Genomic DNA, 12,218 nt, shown 5'->3' with positions numbered 1-12,218 from the left:
TAGCTCCCTCGAAAACTGGCCAAAGTTGTCAGGTACCTCCCCTGAAGCGATCTGAGGAGAGGATCCCAAACTAAATCTGTATGTGGAGGTAGCCACAAAGTTTTGGCAACCAAGATGAGCCAGAGGCAAGAGAAGCCTCTTGGCATGCACCTCCCTCCAAAATTGGCCAATGTTGTCGGGTACGTAGCCTGAAGGGGTCTGCGGACCGAATCCACAAGTCCCTCTCTCTCTGGAAGAGCCCCAAAACTTTCACCAAGTATGCCTGGGAGGAGGAACGGGTAGCTACTGGGCATGCACGTACTTCCCAGTTTGGCCAGACTTCAGGCAGATCCCCCATATGGGTGTCCTGCTTTTCCAGAACTTGTGCAGGTAACACAGAATTTTGCATAAGTACAATGTGGTGGAGGCAAAGGTAGCTACCGGGCATGTAGCAACCTCTGAATTAGGCAAAATTCTCTGTTACCTAGCCCAGAGGGATCCGAGTTTAGGATCCACAAAGAAAAAATCTCTCTTGGAGGAAGCCAAGTCTTTTTTCTAGAAGCATGCCGAGGTGAGAAGGCAAGGGTAGCTACCAGGCATACACTTCCCTCTAAACTTGGCCGAACTTGTGGTGTCCCTACCCTGAAGGGCTTTGCAGCCGGTACCCAGAGCTAAATGTTTCTCAGGCAGAATCCCAAACATTTGCAGAAGCTTCCCTGGAGGAGGCAATGGTAGCCAGCAGGCATGCAGCTACCTCCAAAGTAGAGCCAAAATTGTGAGGGACTTAACGCGGGGGGGTCTTCAGCTGGTATTGACAAGCAGTTGTGTATTTGGAGCTAGCCCAAAAGTTTTGCAAAACAAGATGAGCGAAGGGAAGTGAAGGTACCCAGGCAGGTAGCTCCCTCGAAAACTGGCCAAAGTTGTCAGGTACCTCCCCTGAAGCGATCTGAGGAGAGGATCCCAAACTAAATCTGTATGTGGAGGTAGCCACAAAGTTTTGGCAAAGAAGATCAGCCAGCTGTGTGGCATCCAGGGCAGCATTCCTAGCACAGGCAGTTTGTATGTGGTCTTGGACACTAGCTACGTGTGTCTTTATGGTGTCTGGGAGGCCACAGGTAAGGGGGAGTTAACCTTGCCAGCTGAATCAGGGCTAGCTTTGGGGATCTCCGTAAGAGATCCTTCTCCTGCATCGCTTGTATGCAGGCTGGTTTTTGAACAGATGCAGCCAAATGGGAGAACCCTGAGGTCTTCATGAGAAGGGATTGTCCTCTTTCTTGTGGGTCTATTCCACTGACCCAATAGGCAGCTAAAATGAATCTATGCCCCTAACCCAATAGGCAGTTAATATGTTTATTTAACGTATAAATGCTATCGCAGGTATTCCTCACCAAAGTGAAGGTGAAGGTGCAGAGCTTACCAAGGAGGTGTCCCTGTCTTGGTGGAGAAGGAGCACAGAACATCGACTGCCTCTTCTAGGTTTTCAATTATTCCTTCTGCCTTCTCCCCACCCGCTCCCCCCAGCTCTCCCTTTTTCCTCACTCTAGGGTTTTGCTGTCATTAACTTTTTTACCACTACCTGCTAACACTTTTATATCCTAAGCTTATCTGTCCCACCCTGGGATGACAATGAGCATAATTTGGGCAAAAAATTGAGTATTATAATCTTCTATGTTTAGTATGTACTTCCTCAAGCTCCTTATCTTTTTAAGAGTTAACTTTAATGTTCATTTTATAAAGAATGAAGAAAAAGGTTTCACTCTGGGCACCGCAGACTTCAAGATTCTGTTCTGATGCCCAAAGAGGGTTTGGCACAGCCTGGGTATGCTGCTTTTGTTCAGAACTAAGGCATGTAGGCCCAACTTTTCCAGTGTGCTCCAGGCACCTGTCAGGACCCCCTGGGGCAGGACAGCCCAGCCGTGAGCTTGAGAGAGCTGGGCCATGGACGTCCTGGCTGTGGAGCTTCTCAGGGGCAGAGGTATGGTGGAACCAAAAGAGAGTGTTCATCTCCAGGGGAAAGAGAGAGAAGTCCGCCCTGTGGCACTTGGGGACTCCTGGACTCGCACATGCAGCACCTCGCTCAGGACCAAGCATGGGGACGCAGCTCCTTGGGAAGCCAAGGACAGGGACCGTGACCACATGGCAGCCCTGTGCTGTGAGGGGCAGTGCATATTGTGACCCAGAGTGGTGCTAGGCAACCGCCATGTCCCAGTGCAGGGCTGACAGGCACAGCCTCAGTCACCCCCAAGGCAGAGCTGGCCCCAGCCCAGACATGCGGCTCCCAACAGGGTCCTGGGGCACCAGTGCAGGTGGGCTCGAGCTGGATGGTCTTTAAGGTCCCTTCCAACCCCAGGCATTGTAGGATTCTATGAGGGAGGCGGTGCACAAGGAATATGGGGTGGGGTGCTGATGTTTGAAAAAAGCAAAGAAACAACAAAACTAAGAGGAGGATTCAAACTAACAAAAGTGGTAGGATTGAAGGAAAGACCAAAGAAAGAAAAGGTCGTAATGCAAAGAAACACCCAAACAAAACAAAAGGAAACAAACACTGTCTATTCCATTGTTGCAGGGTTGGGAACCTACACCAATGGACACAAACGAACTAGAGCAACAGCCTTGCAGGAGTTTGAGGCAGCAAGCCGAGGTTTCAGCTGTGTTCAGAGAATGCGAAAAGGAAAGGCTCAATGAGACGCTTGGAAGGAGCCTTAAGGGGCAAACAGGACCAGACCTCAACAAATGGAGAAAAACCTGGAGAAGCTCCGTGCAATTTGAGCTAATCCGTGAGAGCTACAGGACATGCAGACACAGGCAGGTAACAAATACCAGACAGGTAAGCTGCTTTTCCAGAACTAACGCAGGTAAGGAAAAATTTTCCCTAAGTAAAATGTGGTGGAGGCAAAGGTAGCTAGCGGGCCTGTACCAACGTCCAAATTAGCCAGAATTCTCTGTTACCTAGCCTAGAGGGATCCGGGTTTAGGATCCTCAAAGAAAAAATCTCTCTTGGAGGAAGCCAAATCTTTTTTCTAGAAGCATGCCGAGGTGAGAAGGCAAGGGTAGCTACCATGCATACACTTCCCTGTAAACTTGGCCAACCTTGTGGTGTCCCTACCCTGAAGGGCTTTGCAGCTGGTACCCAGAGCTAAATGTGTCTCAGGCAGAATCCCATACATTTTGAGAAACTTTTGTGGAGGAAGCGATGGTTGCTAGCAGGCATGCAGCTACGTCCAAAGTAGAGCCAAAGTTGAGAGGGACGTAACGCGGAGGGGTCTTCAGCTGGTATTGACAAGCAGTTGTGTATTTGGAGCTAGCCCAGAAGTTTTGCAAAACAAGATGAGCGAAGGGAAGTGAAGGTACCCAGGCAGGTAGCTCCCTCGAAAACTGGCCAAAGTTGTCAGGTACCTCCCCTGAAGCGATCTGAGGAGAGGATCCCAAACTAAATCTGTATGTGGAGGTAGCCACAAAGTTTTGGCAACCAAGATGAGCCAGAGGCAAGAGAAGCCTCTTGGCATGCACCTCCCTCCAAAATTGGCCAATGTTGTCGGGTACGTAGCCTGAAGGGGTCTGCGGACCGAATCCACAAGTCCCTCTCTCTCTGGAAGAGCCCCAAAACTTTCACCAAGTATGCCTGGGAGGAGGAACGGGTAGCTACTGGGCATGCACGTACTTCCCAATTTGGCCAGACTTCAGGTAGATCCCCCATACGGGTGTCCTGCTTTTCCAGAACTTGTGCAGGTAACACAGAATTTTGCATAAGTACAATGTGGTGGAGGCAAAGGTAGCTACCGGGCATGTAGCAACCTCTGAATTAGGCAAAATTCTCTGTTAGCTAGCCTAGAGGGATCCGAGTTGAGGATCCACAAAGAAAAAATCTCTCTTGGAGGAAGCCAAGTCTTTTTTCTAGAAGCATGCCGAGGTGAGAAGGCAAGGGTAGCTACCAGGCATACACTTCCCTCTAAACTTGGCCGAACTTGTGGTGTCCCTACCCTGAAGGGCTTTGCAGCCGGTACCCAGAGCTAAATGTTTCTCAGGCAGAATCCCAAACATTTGCAGAAGCTTCCCTGGAGGAGGCAGTGGTAGCCAGCAGGCATGCAGCTACCTCCAAAGTAGAGCCAAAATTGTGAGGGACTTAACGCGGGGGGGTCTTCAGCTGGTATTGACAAGCAGTTGTGTATTTGGAGCTAGCCCAAAAGTTTTGCAAAACAAGATGAGCGAAGGGAAGTGAAGGTACCCAGGCAGGTAGCTCCCTCGAAAACTGGCCAAAGTTGTCAGGTACCTCCCCTGAAGCGATCTGAGGAGAGGATCCCAAACTAAATCTGTATGTGGAGGTAGCCACAAAGTTTTGGCAACCAAGATGAGCCAGAGGCAAGAGAAGCCTCTTGGCATGCACCTCCCTCCAAAATTGGCCAATGTTGTCGGGTACGTAGCCTGAAGGGGTCTGCGGACCGAATCCACAAGTCCCTCTCTCTCTGGAAGAGCCCCAAAACTTTCACCAAGTATGCCTGGGAGGAGGAACGGGTAGCTACTGGGCATGCACGTACTTCCCAATTTGGCCAGACTTCAGGTAGATCCCCCATACGGGTGTCCTGCTTTTCCAGAACTTGTGCAGGTAACACAGAATTTTGCATAAGTACAATGTGGTGGAGGCAAAGGTAGCTACCGGGCATGTAGCAACCTCTGAATTAGGCAAAATTCTCTGTTAGCTAGCCTAGAGGGATCCGAGTTGAGGATCCACAAAGAAAAAATCTCTCTTGGAGGAAGCCAAGTCTTTTTTCTAGAAGCATGCCGAGGTGAGAAGGCAAGGGTAGCTACCAGGCATACACTTCCCTCTAAACTTGGCCGAACTTGTGGTGTCCCTACCCTGAAGGGCTTTGCAGCCGGTACCCAGAGCTAAATGTTTCTCAGGCAGAATCCCAAACATTTGCAGAAGCTTCCCTGGAGGAGGCAATGGTAGCCAGCAGGCATGCAGCTACCTCCAAAGTAGAGCCAAAATTGTGAGGGACTTAACGCGGGGGGGTCTTCAGCTGGTATTGACAAGCAGTTGTGTATTTGGAGCTAGCCCAGAAGTTTTGCAAAACAAGATGAGCGAAGGGAAGTGAAGGTACCCAGGCAGGTAGCTCCCTCGAAAACTGGCCAAAGTTGTCAGGTACCTCCCCTGAAGCGATCTGAGGAGAGGATCCCAAACTAAATCTGTATGTGGAGGTAGCCACAAAGTTTTGGCAACCAAGATGAGCCAGAGGCAAGAGAAGCCTCTTGGCATGCACCTCCCTCCAAAATTGGCCAATGTTGTCGGGTACGTAGCCTGAAGGGGTCTGCGGACCGAATCCACAAGTCCCTCTCTCTCTGGAAGAGCCCCAAAACTTTCACCAAGTATGCCTGGGAGGAGGAACGGGTAGCTACTGGGCATGCACGTACTTCCCAGTTTGGCCAGACTTCAGGCAGATCCCCCATACGGGTGTCCTGCTTTTCCAGAACTTGTGCAGGTAACACAGAATTTTGCATAAGTACAATGTGGTGGAGGCAAAGGTAGCTACCGGGCATGTAGCAACCTCTGAATTAGGCAAAATTCTCTGTTACCTAGCCCAGAGGGATCCGAGTTTAGGATCCACAAAGAAAAAATCTCTCTTGGAGGAAGCCAAGTCTTTTTTCTAGAAGCATGCCGAGGTGAGAAGGCAAGGGTAGCTACCAGGCATACACTTCCCTCTAAACTTGGCCAAACTTGTGGTGTCCCTACCCTGAAGGGCTTTGCAGCCGGTACCCAGAGCTAAATGTTTCTCAGGCAGAATCCCAAACATTTGCAGAAGCTTCCCTGGAGGAGGCAATGGTAGCCAGCAGGCATGCAGCTACCTCCAAAGTAGAGCCAAACTTGTGAGGGACTTAACGCGGGGGGGTCTTCAGCTGGTATTGACAAGCAGTTGTGTATTTGGAGCTAGCCCAAAAGTTTTGCAAAACAAGATGAGCGAAGGGAAGTGAAGGTACCCAGGCAGGTAGCTCCCTCGAAAACTGGCCAAAGTTGTCAGGTACCTCCCCTGAAGCGATCTGAGGAGAGGATCCCAAACTAAATCTGTATGTGGAGGTAGCCACAAAGTTTTGGCAACCAAGATGAGCCAGAGGCAAGAGAAGCCTCTTGGCATGCACCTCCCTCCAAAATTGGCCAATGTTGTCGGGTACGTAGCCTGAAGGGGTCTGCGGACCGAATCCACAAGTCCCTCTCTCTCTGGAAGAGCCCCAAAACTTTCACCAAGTATGCCTGGGAGGAGGAACGGGTAGCTACTGGGCATGCACGTACTTCCCAATTTGGCCAGACTTCAGGTAGATCCCCCATACGGGTGTCCTGCTTTTCCAGAACTTGTGCAGGTAACACAGAATTTTGCATAAGTACAATGTGGTGGAGGCAAAGGTAGCTACCGGGCATGTAGCAACCTCTGAATTAGGCAAAATTCTCTGTTAGCTAGCCTAGAGGGATCCGAGTTTAGGATCCACAAAGAAAAAATCTCTCTTGGAGGAAGCCAAGTCTTTTTTCTAGAAGCATGCCGAGGTGAGAAGGCAAGGGTAGCTACCAGGCATACACTTCCCTCTAAACTTGGCCGAACTTGTGGTGTCCCTACCCTGAAGGGCTTTGCAGCCGGTACCCAGAGCTAAATGTTTCTCAGGCAGAATCCCAAACATTTGCAGAAGCTTCCCTGGAGGAGGCAATGGTAGCCAGCAGGCATGCAGCTACCTCCAAAGTAGAGCAAAAATTGTGAGGGACTTAACGCGGAGGGGTCTTCAGCTGGTATTGACAAGCAGTTGTGTATTTGGAGCTAGCCCAGAAGTTTTGCAAAACAAGATGAGCGAAGGGAAGTGAAGGTACCCAGGCAGGTAGCTCCCTCGAAAACTGGCCAAAGTTGTCAGGTACCTCCCCTGAAGCGATCTGAGGAGAGGATCCCAAACTAAATCTGTATGTGGAGGTAGCCACAAAGTTTTGGCAACCAAGATGAGCCAGAGGCAAGAGAAGCCTCTTGGCATGCACCTCCCTCCAAAATTGGCCAATGTTGTCGGGTACGTAGCCTGAAGGGGTCTGCGGACCGAATCCACAAGTCCCTCTCTCTCTGGAAGAGCCCCAAAACTTTCACCAAGTATGCCTGGGAGGAGGAACGGGTAGCTACTGGGCATGCACGTACTTCCCAATTTGGCCAGACTTCAGGTAGATCCCCCATCCGGGTGTCCTGCTTTTCCAGAACTTGTGCAGGTAACACAGAATTTTGCATAAGTACAATGTAGTGGAGGCAAAGGTAGCTACCGGGCATGTAGCAACCTCTGAATTAGGCAAAATTCTCTGTTAGCTAGCCTAGAGGGATCCGAGTTTAGGATCCACAAAGAAAAAATCTCTCTTGGAGGAAGCCAAGTCTTTTTTCTAGAAGCATGCCGAGGTGAGAAGGCAAGGGTAGCTACCAGGCATACACTTCCCTCTAAACTTGGCCGAACTTGTGGTGTCCCTACCCTGAAGGGCTTTGCAGCCGGTACCCAGAGCTAAATGTTTCTCAGGCAGAATCCCAAACATTTGCAGAAGCTTCCCTGGAGGAGGCAATGGTAGCCAGCAGGCATGCAGCTACCTCCAAAGTAGAGCCAAACTTGTGAGGGACTTAACGCGGGGGGGTCTTCAGCTGGTATTGACAAGCAGTTGTGTATTTGGAGCTAGCCCAAAAGTTTTGCAAAACAAGATGAGCGAAGGGAAGTGAAGGTACCCAGGCAGGTAGCTCCCTCGAAAACTGGCCAAAGTTGTCAGGTACCTCCCCTGAAGCGATCTGAGGAGAGGATCCCAAACTAAATCTGTATGTGGAGGTAGCCACAAAGTTTTGGCAACCAAGATGAGCCAGAGGCAAGGGAAGCCTCTTGGCATGCACCTCCCTCCAAAATTGGCCAATGTTGTCGGGTACGTAGCCTGAAGGGGTCTGCGGACCGAATCCACAAGTCCCTCTCTCTCTGGAAGAGCCCCAAAACTTTCACCAAGTATGCCTGGGAGGAGGAACGGGTAGCTACTGGGCATGCACGTACTTCCCAATTTGGCCAGACTTCAGGTAGATCCCCCATACGGGTGTCCTGCTTTTCCAGAACTTGTGCAGGTAACACAGAATTTTGCATAAGTACAATGTAATGGAGGCAAAGGTAGCTACCGGGCATGTAGCAACCTCTGAATTAGGCAAAATTCTCTGTTAGCTAGCCTAGAGGGATCCGAGTTTAGGATCCACAAAGAAAAAATCTCTCTTGGAGGAAGCCAAGTCTTTTTTCTAGAAGCATGCCGAGGTGAGAAGGCAAGGGTAGCTACCAGGCATACACTTCCCTCTAAACTTGGCCGAACTTGTGGTGTCCCTACCCTGAAGGGCTTTGCAGCCGGTACCCAGAGCTAAATGTTTCTCAGGCAGAATCCCAAACATTTGCAGAAGCTTCCCTGGAGGAGGCAATGGTAGCCAGCAGGCATGCAGCTACCTCCAAAGTAGAGCCAAAATTGTGAGGGACTTAACGCGGGGGGGTCTTCAGCTGGTATTGACAAGCAGTTGTGTATTTGGAGCTAGCCCAGAAGTTTTGCAAAACAAGATGAGCGAAGGGAAGTGAAGGTACCCAGGCAGGTAGCTCCCTCGAAAACTGGCCAAAGTTGTCAGGTACCTCCCCTGAAGCGATCTGAGGAGAGGATCCCAAACTAAATCTGTATGTGGAGGTAGCCACAAAGTTTTGGCAACCAAGATGAGCCAGAGGCAAGAGAAGCCTCTTGGCATGCACCTCCCTCCAAAATTAGCCAATGTTGTCGGGTACGTAGCCTGAAGGGGTCTGCGGACCGAATCCACAAGTCCCTCTCTCTCTGGAAGAGCCCCAAAACTTTCACCAAGTATGCCTGGGAGGAGGAACGGGTAGCTACTGGGCATGCACGTACTTCCCAATTTGGCCAGACTTCAGGTAGATCCCCCATACGGGTGTCCTGCTTTTCCAGAACTTGTGCAGGTAACACAGAATTTTGCATAAGTACAATGTAATGGAGGCAAAGGTAGCTACCGGGCATGTAGCAACCTCTGAATTAGGCAAAATTCTCTGTTAGCTAGCCTAGAGGGATCCGAGTTTAGGATCCACAAAGAAAAAATCTCTCTTGGAGGAAGCCAAGTCTTTTTTCTAGAAGCATGCCGAGGTGAGAAGGCAAGGGTAGCTACCAGGCATACACTTCCCTCTAAACTTGGCCGAACTTGTGGTGTCCCTACCCTGAAGGGCTTTGCAGCCGGTACCCAGAGCTAAATGTTTCTCAGGCAGAATCCCAAACATTTGCAGAAGCTTCCCTGGAGGAGGCAATGGTAGCCAGCAGGCATGCAGCTACCTCCAAAGTAGAGCCAAAATTGTGAGGGACTTAACGCGGGGGGGTCTTCAGCTGGTATTGACAAGCAGTTGTGTATTTGGAGCTAGCCCAGAAGTTTTGCAAAACAAGATGAGCGAAGGGAAGTGAAGGTACCCAGGCAGGTAGCTCCCTCGAAAACTGGCCAAAGTTGTCAGGTACCTCCCCTGAAGCGATCTGAGGAGAGGATCCCAAACTAAATCTGTATGTGGAGGTAGCCACAAAGTTTTGGCAACCAAGATGAGCCAGAGGCAAGAGAAGCCTCTTGGCATGCACCTCCCTCCAAAATTGGCCAATGTTGTCGGGTACGTAGCCTGAAGGGGTCTGCGGACCGAATCCACAAGTCCCTCTCTCTCTGGAAGAGCCCCAAAACTTTCACCAAGTATGCCTGGGAGGAGGAACGGGTAGCTACTGGGCATGCACGTACTTCCCAATTTGGCCAGACTTCAGGTAGATCCCCCATACGGGTGTCCTGCTTTTCCAGAACTTGTGCAGGTAACACAGAATTTTGCATAAGTACAATGTGGTGGAGGCAAAGGTAGCTACCGGGCATGTAGCAACCTCTGAATTAGGCAAAATTCTCTGTTAGCTAGCCTAGAGGGATCCGAGTTTAGGATCCACAAAGAAAAAATCTCTCTTGGAGGAAGCCAAGTCTTTTTTCTAGAAGCATGCCGAGGTGAGAAGGCAAGGGTAGCTACCAGGCATACACTTCCCTCTAAACTTGGCCGAACTTGTGGTGTCCCTACCCTGAAGGGCTTTGCAGCCGGTACCCAGAGCTAAATGTTTCTCAGGCAGAATCCCAAACATTTGCAGAAGCTTCCCTGGAGGAGGCAATGGTAGCCAGCAGGCATGCAGCTACCTCCAAAGTAGAGCCAAAATTGTGAGGGACTTAACGCGGGGGGGTCTTCAGCTGGTATTGACAAGCAGTTGTGTATTTGGAGCTAGCCCAGAAGTTTTGCAAAACAAGATGAGCGAAGGGAAGTGAAGGTACCCAGGCAGGTAGCTCCCTCGAAAACTGGCCAAAGTTGTCAGGTACCTCCCCTGAAGCGATCTGAGGAGAGGATCCCAAACTAAATCTGTATGTGGAGGTAGCCACAAAGTTTTGGCAACCAAGATGAGCCAGAGGCAAGAGAAGCCTCTTGGCATGCACCTCCCTCCAAAATTGGCCAATGTTGTCGGGTACGTAGCCTGAAGGGGTCTGCGGACCGAATCCACAAGTCCCTCTCTCTCTGGAAGAGCCCCAAAACTTTCACCAAGTATGCCTGGGAGGAGGAACGGGTAGCTACTGGGCATGCACGTACTTCCCAATTTGGCCAGACTTCAGGTAGATCCCCCATACGGGTGTCCTGCTTTTCCAGAACTTGTGCAGGTAACACAGAATTTTGCATAAGTACAATGTGGTGGAGGCAAAGGTAGCTACCGGGCATGTAGCAACCTCTGAATTAGGCAAAATTCTCTGTTAGCTAGCCTAGAGGGATCCGAGTTGAGGATCCACAAAGAAAAAATCTCTCTTGGAGGAAGCCAAGTCTTTTTTTCTAGAAGCATGCCGAGGTGAGAAGGCAAGGGTAGCTACCAGGCATACACTTCCCTCTAAACTTGGCCAAACTTGTGGTGTCCCTACCCTGAAGGGCTTTGCAGCCGGTACCCAGAGCTAAATGTTTCTCAGGCAGAATCCCAAACATTTGCAGAAGCTTCCCTGGAGGAGGCAATGGTAGCCAGCAGGCATGCAGCTACCTCCAAAGTAGAGCCAAACTTGTGAGGGACTTAACGCGGAGGGGTCTTCAGCTGGTATTGACAAGCAGTTGTGTATTTGGAGCTAGCCCAGAAGTTTTGCAAAACAAGATGAGCGAAGGGAAGTGAAGGTACCCAGGCAGGTAGCTCCCTCGAAAACTGGCCAAAGTTGTCAGGTACCTCCCCTGAAGCGATCTGAGGAGAGGATCCCAAACTAAATCTGTATGTGGAGGTAGCCACAAAGTTTTGGCAACCAAGATGAGCCAGAGGCAAGAGAAGCCTCTTGGCATGCACCTCCCTCCAAAATTGGCCAATGTTGTCGGGTACGTAGCCTGAAGGGGTCTGCGGACCGAATCCACAAGTCCCTCTCTCTCTGGAAGAGCCCCAAAACTTTCACCAAGTATGCCTGGGAGGAGGAACGGGTAGCTACTGGGCATGCACGTACTTCCCAATTTGGCCAGACTTCAGGTAGATCCCCCATACGGGTGTCCTGCTTTTCCAGAACTTGTGCAGGCAACACAGAATTTTGCATAAGTACAATGTGGTGGAGGCAAAGGTAGCTACCGGGCATGTAGCAACCTCTGAATTAGGCAAAATTCTCTGTTAGCTAGCCTAGAGGGATCCGAGTTGAGGATCCACAAAGAAAAAATCTCTCTTGGAGGAAGCCAAGTCTTTTTTCTAGAAGCATGCCGAGGTGAGAAGGCAAGGGTAGCTACCAGGCATACACTTCCCTCTAAACTTGGCCGAACTTGTGGTGTCCCTACCCTGAAGGGCTTTGCAGCCGGTACCCAGAGCTAAATGTTTCTCAGGCAGAATCCCAAACATTTGCAGAAGCTTCCCTGGAGGAGGCAATGGTAGCCAGCAGGCATGCAGCTACCTCCAAAGTAGAGCCAAAATTGTGAGGGACTTAACGCGGGGGGGTCTTCAGCTGGTATTGACAAGCAGTTGTGTATTTGGAGCTAGCCCAGAAGTTTTGCAAAACAAGTTGAGCGAAGGGAAGTGAAGGTACCCAGACAGGTAGCTCCCTCGAAAACTGGCCAAAGTTGTCAGGTACCTCCCCGGAAGCGATCTGAGGAGAGGATCCCAAACTAAATCTGTATGTGGAGGTAGCCACAAAGTTTTGGCAAAGAAGATCAGCCAGCTGTGTGGCATCCAG

Source organism: Anser anser (genome assembly GCF_964211835.1).
Source record: "Anser anser genome assembly, chromosome: 18".
Classification (NCBI taxonomy): domain Eukaryota; kingdom Metazoa; phylum Chordata; class Aves; order Anseriformes; family Anatidae; genus Anser; species Anser anser.
This window is presented reverse-complemented; position numbering follows the sequence as displayed.